General features: G+C 38.9%; 1 protein-coding gene across 1 annotated transcript in view; it reads right to left on the bottom strand.

The window, feature by feature from the left end:
• The window catches only part of LOC137269828 (monocarboxylate transporter 5-like), a 54555-nt gene extending 44918 nt beyond the window's left edge, over positions 1 to 9637 (bottom strand). Inside the window, exons 1-2 of the mRNA XM_067803664.1 lie at positions 9342 to 9637; positions 3384 to 3515 (exon numbers count right to left, since the gene is read on the bottom strand). The gene's annotated coding sequence lies outside the window, so the exon portion shown is untranslated. The remainder of the gene's footprint in view (positions 1 to 3383; positions 3516 to 9341) is intronic.
• Between the last annotated feature and the right edge of the window lie 7154 nt (positions 9638 to 16791).

Below are 16791 nucleotides of genomic sequence, written 5' to 3'. Positions count from 1 at the left end.
GTAATCGTTGTAATGAATGAATCGGGAACATGTTATTTCGTACAAACAATCTACTGATACAACGTCGGAGAACAAACACTGTTGATCGGAAGTCATCAATGACGTTATGACGTCATAACTGTGTGTCTGCGCTGCAAGTCTCTTTGACGTCACCGTTGACGTGTGTTGTCCACGAGGGCATCTACATGCTGCGGACATTTCTACAGAATGTGTGATATCGTAGTTACACGCCTCATCAAGATTTGCATTACAAATGAAACTGCTGAGAAGCATACCTATCCAATATGTTTTTATGTCTGGTTTAATGAGATCGTTCCTAGGTCCTTAAAGAGAGAGTCAAATTCTGAAGTTGTATTTTCACCCAACTACACTAAAGTAGTATCGGAAATAGAAAAGAAAAAGACTGTTTTAGGCCGTTATTTAGTATACCTAAAATGTACACAACTGCAAATAGGATATGTCGAAATAAGTCACATTGGCATTTAGTGAGGTGCGTAAGAGGTTATCTGTTTTAGAGAGTTGGATGATAGTCTTGGCAATATTATCATATGCATTGTCATCTTACGACGACTTTCTAGGACGTGCTGCAGATGAAACTTCGAGTAATGCATGCAACGGTTCTGCCCCGTAATTATTGAGGTGGACCACGACAAATAATATAGAGCGCAGATCGTTCTTGCCATTATTACCCTAGACTATAAGCACGTTTTTAGGCATGAACAATAAAAGCAAAGCAAACGAAAGCAAAGCAAAACAAAACAAAAATACCAAAGCAAACAAAACAACAACAACAACAACAAAGCTCTTGAAGTAGTGTCCAAACTAGTTTCCTGTGGCCTAGGTGAACTTGACATTTGTCCAGTGGGGAGTCAGGCATTCACCCACTGACGCCTCGAAGTCAGATGACGTACATTAAGTTGTGGAGTGACATGTAGATGCTACACACATATGTCATGTATGCATGCGATTTTAAAGCCTGCGGACATGAACTGTTACACCAGTTACACGTATACATCTCATCACCGAGACGCAATTTGTTCCCAGCTTGGATGTGTCCTTGGCACATAATGTGTTTGTTTGTATCGAGCTAACAATCTGCAGATGATTGACAGAAAACATGGAGCGTTTGGACAACAGTGAAAATGTCACCTTCAAAATAAACATGACACGTAAACCTTCAGCATTTTGGAAATAATTACTTCCTAAACTAATTGTAAAAAGTGTTAAACAAAATGTCTTTGTACTCGGTTCCAACAACATAAGATGTGTCAGTTTAAACTGATGTCCCAGTGACAGTTGGACATTTGACATATCAATGAGTGAGAGAGTTTAGTTTTACGCCGCACTCAGTAATATTCCAGCCATATGGTGGCGGTCTGTAAATAATCGAGTCTGGACCAGACAATCCAGTGATCAACAGCATGAGCATAATTGGCAACCGATGACATGTGTCAACCAAGACAGCGAGCCTGACCAACCGATCCCGTTAGTCTCCTCTTACGACAAGCATCGTCGCTTATGGCAAGCATGGGTTGCAGAAGGCCTATTCTACCACATGAGCTCTGGCACGTGAGACAGAGATCATTTACTTAATTGCAGTCACGATGTGGTTTCGGGGAGCTTCATTTCCTTGCCATATATGGGGCCTCTTTTCATTGACAGATATTCCTGTGAGGTCATGCAGTGCCATGTTAAAACAATATATTTTCAGAACACTATTTCAGCAGTACAAACTGAAAGCTGGTTTTCCCTCAAAAGTTGTTCTTGTTCATGCTAACCAGATTGTGTGGTAACAAAATGAATTCATTACTCAGATAGACATGTGATTATTAACCTTTCAGCGTCAAACCGGCAGCTTGAGTTATCCGGGATTATGATAATCGGATTGTTTGCGCTTTGGACGACCACAACGTATGGAAAATAGCGCATAATAAATGTACATGTTATCATCATCATTAATTTCTCTTGAGGCAACGTAATAATGTACATGGCCAGTGTGACATACTTTGCATCTCTTTGATTAATTCATGTGGTTGTTGCAAATTACACACCCAGATTTTCTTTAAGACTTCACAAACTAATAAGATAGAGTAAGGGAAGTAACTCGCGATCGAGCAAGGTAGAAAGACACCGACATTGTGAAAACGAAGACCTGAGGGCTTTTCAGCGTGTCAGTCCATTTTTCAACATTATCTCTTCTCACAAAGTCGATCGTCATCAGTATGACTGACCGCCATATTGTCAACACTGATGCACCTTCGATACGGCCCCCGCTTGATTTTCCGAATGGGCAGAATGTGACGCGGCTCTATCTTATGTCGTGATGTGCTGTTGCTGGAATCGAACAGAACCGACCTGAACCCTTTCACCTTCTCCCACTTGCTGTAATGTAATATATACGTTTTTTCTTGTTGGTACACTAAGCGAAAACGCCAATGAGACATATATATAGATGATGATATTTCGTCATGCCTATCAGAGAACAACATGTGCGTGGCTTAGCGTCACTTTAGATGGATGAACCAGCTATTGTTTAACATGAGTGAGTGAGTTTAGTTTTACACACCGCTTTTAGCAATACTCCTACAATATTACAGCGAGGGAGACCAGAAATGGGTCTCTCACAATTTACCCAGGTGGGGAATTGATCCGGGTCTCCAGCGTGACGAGCGAACGCATCATCATAAACAATATGAGAGCATATTGGTATAGTGACGTGATCGTGAACAATATGAGAGAATATTGGTATAGCGACGTGACGTGAACAATATGAGAGAATATTGGTATAGTGACGTGAACAATATGAGAGAATATTGGTACAGTGACGTGAACAATATGAGAGAATATTGGTACAGTGACGTGAACAATATGAGAGAATATTGGTACAGTGACGTGAACAATATGAGAGAATATTGGTATAGTGACGTCACGTGAGGAGCAAACGCTTCATCATGAACAATATGACAGAATATTCGTATTGCAAATGATGAATTCGGAATTATATATTACACCGTGATAAAAATATACTGACCTTATTTCCATACAATGCTACGGTTACATCGGCATCCAGGACTTGTGAAACAATATCCATAAGGAGAAAGAAGACATGTGGCCGTTAAACTTCCACAAAACGTATTGAGGGTATCTTGAAAATCTCATGATAAGGAGATGGACGACGTAGAACCCTTATCACCAAATTAACAGGTCAATACACGTTCGCACTTTGTGACTGCATGATGTTCCGCCCATAAAATGCAAACTAAGTCCATTTGGAGGTCCGGTAAAGCTCGCGTCACGTATGTCTCTCAAACATATAGCACCATGTTCCCATACGATATCAGATAACTTCATGCATTATGTATGCTCGTTAAAACAATACTTGCCTGCAAAATGCAATAGCTATAGTCGCTGTTTGTACGTGACAGGTGATCCTGTAGTGCGGTGACAGTAAAGGTGAAGGTCACGTGGATTCACACAGAGACATCATAACAGAGTTCATGGTCGATAACGAGAATCTGCCGAGGAAATCAGCACAGAGGTCAGCACTGGCTTTGGTGGACATGTGTTAGGCATGCTATTGGACAACGCTGATATGGGTACTACCATTTATTGATTGACTTGTCGCCATGGGCACTATTTCAGAAAACCACTGGAATGGTACTAATTGGTACTCCGTCATTGCGGAGGATTGGTATTAATCATGAAATGTGACGCTACCAAACTGTGCTAACGAAACTTCTATTTCCTAAATGTTTAACAGAATAAAATATTGAGATAGGAAATATGGTAACTTGGTGTGCTGCTATTTACTAGTATTGTTTAACATAAATTTCAACAATAAATTGTATAATATTTGCATATGTGTATTTTCAACGGTATGTACGCGCCACTTTAATCAGTACTGAATGATATCATGCACCAAATCTGTATTTGAGCAATGTCACAGTTCGATTTTAAATTGTTCATTTCATGTTGTGACGTCATCTTTTAACGTACACATAGCCCGGGTGACCATTAAGTCCCCTTGTCGTTTGGTGATATCAATTTTTTTTCAACTGAAAGATAAATTAGATTTGGAAAATATTTCAGAACAATAAAAAATAAAACCTAAAGATCATTGTTGTAGTAACATTTGTTGCAACTGTCCTTACTGGCGTAAAACCGTAATCCCACTAAATATGCTAAAGGAGATACAGGTTAATAATGCTACAGGTGCATTGTCAGGCGATAACAAGGATGTCAATACTATTGTATAATTCTAGATGCTGGATCTTGTGTTAACCTGATGCTTAATTACCACACGACGTAGACAGGATATGATGTAACTGGCGTGCTGTGACAAAGAACCTTATGGTGGGGTCTCTCTCTCCCAATCTCTCTCTCCCTCTCTGTCCCTCTTTTCTCTCTCCATCTCTTTTCTCTCTCTCACTCCCTCACTCTCTCCCTCTCTGGCTCCCTCTCTTTCCCTCTCGCTTCTCTCTTTATTCTCTCTCTCTCCATCCCTCTTCTCTCTCTCTTCCGTTGTGTTTGTGTGTGTGTGCATGTCAGATTTTTTTATGTTCGTTATTTTGTGTCAGATTAGATGGAGCTAAGATATAACACGTGAGGCTGCATAGACAAAAATTAAATGTTTCTCGGGCACATTTTTTTCACAAGTGACGAGGGCGGGAGCACTTTAATTGCAATTTTTGATAGAAAACAAAAGTGACGAGCGAGGAACACTTTTATATTTTTTTTCTCTCAGAAAAAAAATGAATTTGGAAGTTTAGCACGTGTTGATATCGATGAGTTGTAAATTCAGTCACGTTCGTTCTTACAAACACTCATTTTTACAGTGGGCAAATGTATGATCGGGAAACGGTCAAGACAAGCTTTTTTTTTTTTTTTTTTTTGGGGGGGGGGTATAAATTGTTACGCGCACAAAAAAAAGGTGACGCGCCGCTGCATGCGAAACATTTAACTTTTTCTCATTTAGCCCAACTAAAGTATAATTGTGTGGTTCTGTGGGGACGTATACAGTATAGTACGCCAGGCAACGTGTAATTTACCCATGTACAATGTAATGTGCCTGTCTACAATATCATGTATCTACTATGTAATTCGCTAGCCGAATATGTACTGCGGCTACCTACTATATAATGTGTCTCTGCATCGTCTAATGTGTCTATCTACCTTGCCATAAATTGATAAAACATGTAGTGTTCCTCTCTGCTATGCAATGTGCCTATCTACTAATTAATGAGCCTCTCTGCAATGTAATGTGCCTATCTATTAAATAATGAGCCCCTCTACAATGCAATGTTCCTTTCTACTAAGTAATCAGCCTATCTACTATGTAATGTGCCTATCTACTAAGTAATGAGCCTCTCTACTATGTAATATGCCTATGGATCAGGTAATGTTCCTATCACTCATGCAGTGTGCCTGTGTCAGTCTGTCATGTAATGTGCATATCAACCATGTAATGTGCCTAAATACCATCAATTCCTGGGTGCGATTTTTGTAAAGTGAATGTTATCACAACAAACAGGTTCTATTCCCTCAGTATGAAAGGTGCTCGTCCATGGGACACTAATTACAATTTTGAGAAAACTCTCGCAAGACACGTACAAATGTTTTTGGTTTCATTTTCGCAAATGAACCATGCAGGCTACGTCCAATAGAATCAATGTTCTTCAATAATTATATTTGCTAGAAGGCAAATTTGGGATCGCAGCTACATTTGCACCTGTGTACTTTCTTTTGCTCGTCAGTTTTCCATATAATATGTCTATCTGCCATGTAATGTGCCTATCCATCACCTAATCTGCTTGCATAACATGCCACGCACCTATCTGCCATAAAACATACCTATCTACCATAATGCAATGTGCCCACAGACCATGTAATGTGCCTAATCATCATGCAGTCCGTCAGTGTATCATGCAATTTGCCACGTAAATGCACCTATCAGTCATATGCAAAACCTGTAGACCACGTAATGTGCCAGTCCACCGTGTGATGTGCCTATAGCCCATGTGATGTACATATGTACCGTGTAATATGTCTACCGTGTAATGTGCCTGTCAACCATGTAATGTATCTATCAACGATGTTCTGTGCCTATTCACCTTGTAATGCGCAAAAAGAACAGTGTTATTTGACCCTTTAATGATGAATTTATGGTGTGATGTCTACGCGCCAGCAGTGCTAGGATATAATTACATCTTTAGTGATTTAACGTATAAATTAGTATGTCGTTTTGCTTACAAGTACATATGTTTCCATATTTTGTAAACCTATCCTCGGAAACGTAGAGCCGCAATGACAATATAATAAATTTTACAATCACTAAACACGGTCTCCATATATGCATAATATATGGAATTTATGACATAACATATGTATTTATACATATGGTATTTATGACACTGAGACCTATCAAGCTGCACCATTTATGAACATTTATGAATCAGATCGCTTGACATGACACGAAACTGGCAATACTGTTGGTATCAGAGGTACAGCAGAGTACCATTTATCTGATGACAGAAGTTCATGTTGTCAGGCAAGCTTGGTTACCAAGATAGGCCGATGTCTAAAACAACGTTGCAAATAAGATTCAATCTTCTCATCCCGTTAGTGGTCCAAAGTACAAATCCCCATGAGTGTATCAAATCTCTTGTTCATATGAGTACTTTCACAACAAAATGTCGATGATAAGTATCTCTTAAATGTCACCAATAAAATGCAAAAACCTGATGACAGAAGCAACGATTTAAAGTAATAGTATGGAGTATTTCTGCATGCATAATTCTTACGAGTTCATCACATAATATGTACGTAAAAATCAATTCCACACGCTACAAGGACATCCGTCAGAGGTATGTTGAGTGTAAAATGAACGTACTTAGAGGACGCCGTGACTTTCTACTTAGAAACTTAATATTGTTTTCGTTCATGAATTATTTATATGGAAATGTCAACATGATATAAAGGCGGATTTGATACAGGGATCAAGCAAACAGATACAGCTATGCCAGATAAAATTCTGCTGCAGTGGATATATCATTTCCTTACTATGTATTTCACACTAGTACGGTTTACATTTATCTATTTCGTCAGTATGTTGAATTCTGGATCAGCTCTCTGGCGCCGCAGTCAGCTATATACCAGCTGTATGGCGCTGGTCTGTAAACATTCGAGTCCACTCGATCACGTGATCCACAGCATGGGCATCGATATAAGCAATTAAAGATACGATACGATGACCTGTGTCAACCACGTTACCTGCGGTGTATATAGTGCAATGTATGGATTTTTGTGTTTAAAATCACCAAGCGGTTTCCGACTCAGCTATGACCGATGCGTAATTTCTCTGATAGCGTGAGAACTTTATATTTCACACAAGAGACGAATAGTGCAAGCTTGCTTGACTCATGTCATCTCGGATTAAAATTGGTCTCGATGTGAGTGAGTGAGTTTAGTTTTACGCCACACTAAGCAATATCCAGCTATATTGCGGCGGCTTCTGAATACTTCAGTCTGGACCAGAAACTCGGTGATCAGCTGCATGAACATCGATCTAGGCAAAAGGGATACGATGACATGTGTCAGACAAGTCAGCGAGCCCCACATTCCCGATCCCGTTAGTCATCTCGTACAATAAGCATGCAGTGTCTCGAACCAAGAGCTTGATCCTCCTGTATTCCTCATTTTTTTTGTAAATATGTCGAGCACCGGACGTACCTGTGTGTGTCTCTTTAGCCTCGTTTTAGTGTTTGACTGTACACATATTTCACAGACTGTCACACTTCCACAGCAGGGCAGTACTACATGCTCAAACGACTCAAAATGCCATAGGAAAGCAAAATAGATTTTTGTATCATCTCATACTAAAATACTGCTTTACCCGAAAATTAGAAAAATGTCAACTCACATCCCCATGTATCCAGTTCCGAAGTCTGACCAAAAATCTGTGCATATAACATCTTACTTATATAATATATACATTGCACTAAAATTCCAGAAATATGTCCTATCTGTTATACAGAGGAAAGATTTTTTTATGTGAGAATCACATAAAAACATTTTTAACTGATTTCTTGTATTTTGAGCTATCACAAACAAGGTCATGCAATTTCTAAATATATTTTACAGCTATCTATTGCTTTTTGTTTCTTTATCATGATTAGTTTTACGTTTTTTTATCCTTATTTACAGTTTTGTGAACATTCAAAGCGGTCGTCTCAAAGTATAGTTAACAATATATATATATAATCAGAATAATACATAAACAATATTATACAATTAGATTTTTAGCCATATTCCCGCAATATCACGATGGAAATTGGATCTTCATATAATACTAATGTGGAGAATAGAACCCGGGTCTTAGGCGTGAAGAGCGAACACTAGGCTCTCCTACCGCTCCAAACGCCTAGGAGAGTAAGTATTCTTTTATGGAACAGCATATGCAAGTAAACATCAAGTTCGTCTGATCAGTCTCATGGAGGCCACAATGAAGATTGTCTTCAGCTCCACCAGGGCGAGTTTGTTCTTATACACAACCCTCATCCGCTACCTTCCTTTATTGATGCACAGGCTATAGATAACGCCTATTATATAATTTCATTCACTGTTGGTGACGTCAATCAACGTATGTCTGCTTGCAAACCGACTCTCACACATTTCTGTAAGTTGTTGTGTTGTAACAACTGGCAGGGGCGAGAGAGATATCGCTCTCGACGTTGTTTGATCACATAGAGCCTGGCAAACTGACAATGCTGCATACGTGTCGTGCTAAGAATACTCTACCTGACATTGGTGCAAATGGGAAAGCAATGCTTGCATGCATACACGTTCGATTTATTGCCTACGTGGCCCCAAGACATCTGATAGACGCAGTGTGTTACACACAATGATACACAGGATAAAGAAACGCGAAGTGAAAGTTCGCCTTTTTAAAATATTAAATACGTATTGTAATTGATGTGGACAACAAGCTAGTTGGCTAATTGAACCATTTCTGTACAAAAGCCACAAAACCTTGTCCACATCCATAAGGAATCTCTGATAAAAACAGTGAGTGAGTGAGTTTAGTTTTACGCCGCAATATTCCAGCTATATGGCGGCTGTACAGTATTTGACAATATCGATTTTCTCGACAAAATATCTGTTTCTTCAGAATGTTTGTTAGCACAGTTTATCAGGAAATATGTATTTACGAAGTATTTTTTGTGTTTGATAAATCTATAACCAGGGCAATGTGCTCGTAACGAAAAAACATTATTCATTAATATGTGCACTGATGCAATTATTTGCAACTACAAGGACAGAAGGTTTTAGAACGCAATACTTACTTGTTACGGAATGAGTAAGGAGCACATGCTATATCCACGTTTCCACAAGTCCCATGCGTCAGCTGTTCTGGAAGCTTGAGCTCTCGTATTAAGCAAACAACCACTTGTGAAAGAGCGTCATCCAACTGCTGATAGTACTATTTGTTCTGTTATTCTACTAACCAGCGTGTATCAGGAGCGTGTCTGACCGCGAGAACAGATTCTCCAGGTAGCGAGCACACCGGCGCTATACACAACAATTACCCCCATGAAGGTTTCCTGACAACATCCTTCAGCACTGTGTGTTAGAATGCAATAACGTAAAAAGCTTACAGGTGACTTGCACATTATCATATACTCACATAGATACATCTACAGACAAAAACGGTAATGTCATAAGGTATGTAAAAAATGTATGGCGGCACAATGGAAGTCGTTTAATTACTTCAACTGCTTTTGCCCGATATGCTTTCCAGTCATTATATGGTCCCTATGTTCCGGTCAAGCTGTCTGTGCTCAGTGTATATACCATGTGTTAATGAAGACATTCTTCTTTGCCATGGGGTCAAGGGTGCGCATAGTTGTTGTTCTTTCCGCTCTGCTGTTCAGGTGCATCTCATATATGTGTCTGGCTAGCCAAGGAACGAAACATCACTGTTCTAGGTCCCCCGGGTTCGGATTTTAAATGAACTAGTTTTATATCTGGAACTACTTTTCGTCCAGTGTGAGACAATAAGATCATTATTCAGTATTTCATTATGAGGATAGAATAACAGTATGTATTGTTTCGGCGTATACATGAACATATTGATTTGTAGGGAGTATAAGTCCCTGCATGTGTCATTCGTGGTGTTTCGCTCATGTTCATGCATGCTGTGAGTTGGATGTCGTAATACATTCTCGTATATCTGATGTCTGTATATGTCGTTCCTGTATTACGTGAGTCTAGTTTAGAGTATACGTTCCCGTATATGTGATGTGAGTATATGTTGTTCCTATGCAATGTGAGTTACGACTGCAGTGATCGAGCAAATTCAAACTGTTACTAGTTAGTGAGGCTAGTGACACCCACAAAGTCATGTATTGTGAAGAAACAATAATTGGCTTTAAAGATCTGCTCCGGAAAAGAAAAATGTGTACTTACGCACACGGACGGTGTCAATTTTAATACCACCGCAAACGCGTTACGGTGCATAATTATCTTCATAATGAATTATCTTAAGGAAGAATCCTCCACACAATCATTGGCTGCATCTGAGAGGCTGCCATTGCCATCATGGCAGCTGTAACAGCCAGAACCTTGAGCTGTTTGGGACTTACCATCCTCTGCCTCATAAGCATGTAAATCTATCTGCTCATCATCTCTGACTTTCTCAGATTTCTGGGGCTGGAGAACTCTCCTTAGCCTTCAGGATTTTGCTTTTAACAAGTGGTGAATCCCAGGGGACATACTCTGGCACTCCAGAACAGACCAATGACGGTACTGCTAACGATTTAGTATTTTTTGTTTTGGGTGGGTGGGTGTGTGTGTGTGTGTGTGTGTGTGTGTGGGGGGGGGGGGGGGTGTGTGTCGGGGGGGGGGGATAATAATGTGCAATTGAGTATTTCCTTTGAGGACCATGTTGTCGCTAAAATTAACAGAAACAGAATCAGCTCCTAAATTATCACTAGCTTTCGTAAAAATTTTCGTAAAATTTGACAGGCCCGAGCAAACATCGGCCAGGCGGTTATTTCGAACACTGCTAAGTCTAAATTCCCATATATGTGAAGTATATATAGTTTGTTCCTATGTAATGTGAGTTAAGCATATCAATTCTCCAACATGTGATGTGTGTATATTCCGTTCCTCTATAAGGTGAATGAGTTCGGAGTATCAATGTGATGTGTGAAGATGTTTCGTTCTGCTATGACGACGTAATACACGTGGAGGTCAATTTATACAGCTAACAGGACTCATAGAATACATATAAATAAATATATAAATATATATAAATATATAAATCTTTGTTTACTGCAAAATTATTGAAATAACTTAGAAATGTATAGACACTTATTATGCAAAATTGTTTTTGATACAGACTTATTTATAAGTCTATTATGTGTAAAGAAATAGCAGTGTATATATAGAAATTACGGCTTATATACGCTTCAAAAAAGGTATAGGTTCATCAGTATTTTACTTACAATCAAAAATATTTAGGAGGTTTAACGGAGTCAATCAGGGTTGATATCATATTATCGAATGTTTTGAGAGTGCATCACAATTTGCACTTCCATACAACCATAATTATTTGAAATGTGGTCGCTTTTGGTATATGGCATGTAATTTGTATGTATACAATTTTCATTTTAAACCAAACGACTAGAAACGAACACTAACAAATGTGTGATGCAAGATCAGTGTCAAAATTAATGTTCTAAGTGATTTCTTCACCTTCTTGATAAAACGTCAAAACCAAGAATGGGACCCCATGCTACTGCGCTGTGCACGTGCATATCATGCGCTGAGTTTAGGAGTGGTAATACAGGGAAATGGATGTCTGTCCTTGAAACGTTTGTTAACATTTACACTTCCTATCCAAATTGAAAGTTCATTATCCCCTATTTATTTTTGAAAAGCTTCAATCACCTTGCACCATAAACGTTTGCACTGACAAAAAGCGGACACACACGTATATCTGCAAAAAAGCACCAACCCACGCGCACATACGCACCGACGTGAATATATAATTGGAAATATATGCCGCAAGACCATGCTTTTCTGACATTTTAAAGATTGTCAGAGAAAGAAAAATATAGGTGAGTAGGTGACAAATGTAGATAATGTGAAATGGTTGTTTAACAAAACTTAAATCTTGCACCTTGTGTTTAAAAGATAAGACGAAACGAATGCAACCAGAGGTATCCTGATTAAATGGTTTAGACATATTCTGTTTCCATAAATTGACTGCATAGGAGTATAAATTTGATCTCGGGAAGTAAAATCTTTGACAAAGGGAATAAGCATTACAATTATACATCGAACCGCAAGAGCGGCGTTTCGCGCGTCTCCTCCAAGACCCGGGGTCCATAAACCACATCGGAACTGTGTTTGAAGGTCATTTCTGGTGTCCCCAACCGTCTGAAATACTGCTAAACGCGGCGTCAAACTACATTTTGTGACCCATTCGAACCGCAGGAACACTGATCGAGCTCTGCCTGTCGCACATGTGGGCATACAATCCTTACCCTCATTCGAGAGTGAAAGATTTGGCACATTCGCGATTCATAGTCCAGATCAAGATACAGTGTATTTAATCATCAATCGGTTCCTTTGGAAATAAGGTTTGTCAACAAATATATTTCATATCACCGTTTCTTTTTGTGCCGTTTTGATTCCTTAAATTAATGAAGGTTTTGAATCGGTGCTTAGTTGCATGGCATGTTAGGCTTGCCTTTGAAAGCGGGAATCAAACGTATATTTGGCACTAATATTTCCAGACCAATTAGCACGTCCAGCTGAAAAACTGTAATCCCTAGAAATAATGTATTGGCTTTATCAACAAAAGTTGTGAAATAAGTATGCAAATAGCAGTTAATATGAACTATTAACAAAAACTAAACCATCCTTACAGGTGCTATGGATAAATCAAAAAGGTAATTTGTACAGATAAGATGGACGTAAACGTGAGTGTTCTCATGAAAGAAGGAATCGGCCATGGGTCTGAGGTAAGTACATGAACTAAACACCTGCCTCGAGGTTATGACCTCAAACCGGCAGGTGTATTTTGACACGTGCAAATTCCATCTGGTTTGGACCGGTTTTAAAGTAATACTGCTGTTGTACTGACACACAAAACGAATTGTCAGAATAGCAGTTATGACAATATATGTATCCCAACATACGTTATATTTGGTATTGCATTTCATTCACCTCCAGATTTTGATATGTCCCATCTGGGATTCGAACCCACATTCTCAGAGTGAGGCACACAATCCCCAGCTTGAAGTGCACTGTATTACACGTGCTCGGAAGTATGATGGAGTAGGTAAAAGCTGTCAAACAGGAAGTTATTGGAAGGTTGTGTTTTTTTCTGAATCAGGTACAATAGTATTTTTGTTCTGCGGGGTTCCTCTGACAGGCTTCCGCCTCGGCTGAAGACGTATCTTGATCCTCTCATATACAGCTATGTCGGCATTAACGACATTATAATGGCGGTGCCGTAGTTCTATTTCCAAAACAGGATCTAGAGTCCTTCGTCTTTTGTGATGCGTTAATGAACACTTTGACATGGGACATGAGTTTTGAAGTTCCGGTTGTCTCTCTAGTAAGATTAACTATTACGTCACACAGTTGCTAGTAACTGCACACCTCATCACCTTTCGCTGTGCTGCCTTCTTAATTCTCCGTTTATGTTTTTCGGGAAGACCTCTTTCTTGTTTTGGTATTAAAGCCCTCGACCTTAGACTCTTCGGTTATACGACCCTTGAAGATCCGGTCTAGTATCATTGATCTTCAATAACACAGGCTTGTCATCAGAGGCGACCGCTGGGTCGGGTGGTCAGACTCGCTGACTTGGATGACACATATCATTGGTTCCCAACAGCGCAGATAAAATCCGTGCTTGATGCGTGATTCAAATGTTATTCGACGTAAAAACGTACTACCATGAAGCACCAGAAGAGTTCGGAATTCCCAGCGGTGTACATTGAAAATAATAGAATAGCGCTTAGAAAATCAGAAAGCGACATTCATATCGGAGGTAAGATTAGCTAAGATACATAGCGTTCACTACATGAACGCTATGCCGCACCTCCATAGGCCGCAATGGTGGAAATCTTTTGTCGCACTTTCGCGCACTCGTTACGACTATTGCGCACGAAAAACTTATATGAATGACTTGTTTGTACTTATACCTACTTGTGCACCCTAGTTTCGTTATAAACATATTCCAAAATATATATTCACAAGCCATCAAGCATCTCAGTCCATCACTCGCAAATGAGCGGCACCATTTTAAATCACGTGACGCGAAGGGATTCCCTCCCTAAAATAGTAACACACGTGTTCCACAACTCGCTGTTTGTTTACAACAAAATTTCATACATTCTTGAAAAATTAAATGGATTGTGCGGAGACTTTCGTTTCCAGTATAGACTGACAGACCCTGCTCTTTTTCATTTAGTCCAATCGCTTCCATAAAGCCAAGAAAAAGGAAAATGCAAAAAAAAATCCACAAATAGCTAAAGGCACTACTTTAGACTCTGATCCATATTTATTCCAATTTATGCTGAAAAGTAATAGCGGTTTTAGAACTATGCTCCAGAAACGAAATGATCATGGAGAGACACATTGAAAAAAAAAAAAAACATTAGGGAGAAAACACCAGGTCATGTATACTCGTGGAAAATCCCCTAAGCCTAAAAAGGGTTAAGTTAGGGATACGAAAAACAAGGGTAAGGGCATTCATTCTGCATCAAAGGCTGCTGTCAAAGATTGTTATGAAAAGTAGTCATTATATATTTGGCACTGAAACATTTTTATCCCTGGCAACTAAAATGGACTCCGTCCGTGCTTCAATGCACATTTGTCTTTAAAATCGTTATCTATTCCTTCACCAAAACTGGCACAAAGATAGATCTGGCGGTGTACTGGTTTTGATAGCCTTGGATTTCTGAATAAAATGTTTTTGCGTTTTCATGACAAGTTTGTTTGTTTTTTATTTTTTATTTTGTGTGTGTGTGTGTGTGTGTGTGTGTGTGCGTGCGTGCGTGCGTGCGTGCGTGCGTGCGTGCGTGTGTGTGTGTGTGTGTGTGTGTGTGTGTGTGTGTGTGTGTGTGTGTGTTGTTTCCACTTTGCTATATACACGCCAAAACATGTTAAATAAACATAACTCGTAGACATATTCATGAAGACACTTTTGCCATTGCGGGGAATATTGATGAGTGCGCCATAACTTCATGAAATCATAACGTTTGATTCAGAATAAACTTCATGTACAATTTCATATACTTATCATTATTAAAGTTCTCAATATAAGTCAATAAAATTTGCACCTTGAAAAGTATACTTTTCTGAACTAATACTTCAATGATAATTTGGAAATCCTGCTATGTATGCTGTCAAAAAGGAAGGGGTACTGTCATATTTGCAAATGGAATTTCTTCAACTGACCAAACAAGTAAAGCGTTCTGTCCAGTGGTGTGCGAACAAGAGTTAAATATGATATTTGGCATTGTGAAGTAATTTGAAATACCCTAACCTTTTAACAATTAATTTCTAGATGTATCCACCTCATGTTAGCATTTGTATATACTTGACTTTCTGAACTGAGACTTCATTGAAGTATATAAGTGACTTAAGAAATAAAAACCTTTTTCATCAATGATATATGAACAAGAGTTTAAATATTATATTTGCCTTCGTGCTGTAATTTGAATGATCCTTCAATTGTTTCTTAGATGTATGCACTTGTTTTGGTATTTGTTTATAATTGAAACATGGGTGAAGGTGGGTGCTTGAAACCTAACACAAGATGGAAATATTAGAAGTGATATTCAAGGCAGTAGAAATGTGAACATTTTATTTTTTATTTATTTTGAATGCATAAATGGAATTTAGAGATAATTAATTCGTTAACTCATTAATAATTTAATTCCTACATTCAATATGTCTTATTAGTAAACTATATTTTGTAGTCAAACTTTTAGGAGCAGTACAGAAACACCAATGCACTGTCAAGGTGGCAGCAATGATCCAATATAATGAATATTGAAGAAAGCAGTGAAAACTCCAGAGCAATTCCTTTCAAAACAGTTGTTGAAAGGGCTGGGTGGTCAGTCAGTCTTGATTGGGAATGAAAGTCCTTTATCTAAAGATGTATGAACATTTGTTGTAAACAAACATCGAGGTTTGGAACACGTGTGTTACTATTTTAGGGAGGGAATCCCTTCGCGTCACGTGATTTAAAATGGCGCCGCTCATTTGCGAGTGATCGACTGAGATGTTTGATGGCTTGTAAATAGATATTTTGGAATATTTTGATAACGAAACTAGGGTGCACATGTAGGTATAAGTACAAAGAAGCCATTCATATAAGTTTTTCGTGCGCAATAGTCGTAACGAGTGCGCGAAAGTGCGACAAAAGATTTCCACCATTGCGGCCTATGGAGGTGCGGCATAGCGTTCATGTAGTGAACGCTATGTACCTTAAGTAAGGTAAGATAATCCGCCGGGGCAGCCGTGTTAGTAACGTAAATGCTGTGTCATTTTGTTTTGTTTTTTTTGTGTGTGTTTTTATCTTTTGTGTGAATGGTCGACTGTTGCATGGGGTGAGAAAGGTTATCAGTTTGTGAATTAGCAGTTTTCAATCTCTGTGAACTGACGGCTTGAATCTGGTGTTCTCATAGCTGTGAGATTTACAACATTACTAACAAATAAGAAATAAAAAAAGATGTATGATGTCGCTTGTAGCAACGACGAATGAAATAG

The sequence above is a fragment of the Haliotis asinina genome, unplaced genomic scaffold (genome assembly GCF_037392515.1).
Source record: "Haliotis asinina isolate JCU_RB_2024 unplaced genomic scaffold, JCU_Hal_asi_v2 scaffold_17, whole genome shotgun sequence".
Classification (NCBI taxonomy): domain Eukaryota; kingdom Metazoa; phylum Mollusca; class Gastropoda; order Lepetellida; family Haliotidae; genus Haliotis; species Haliotis asinina.
The sequence above is the reverse complement of the archived record's forward strand: the minus strand, read 5'-3'. Positions and strand labels throughout refer to the sequence as shown.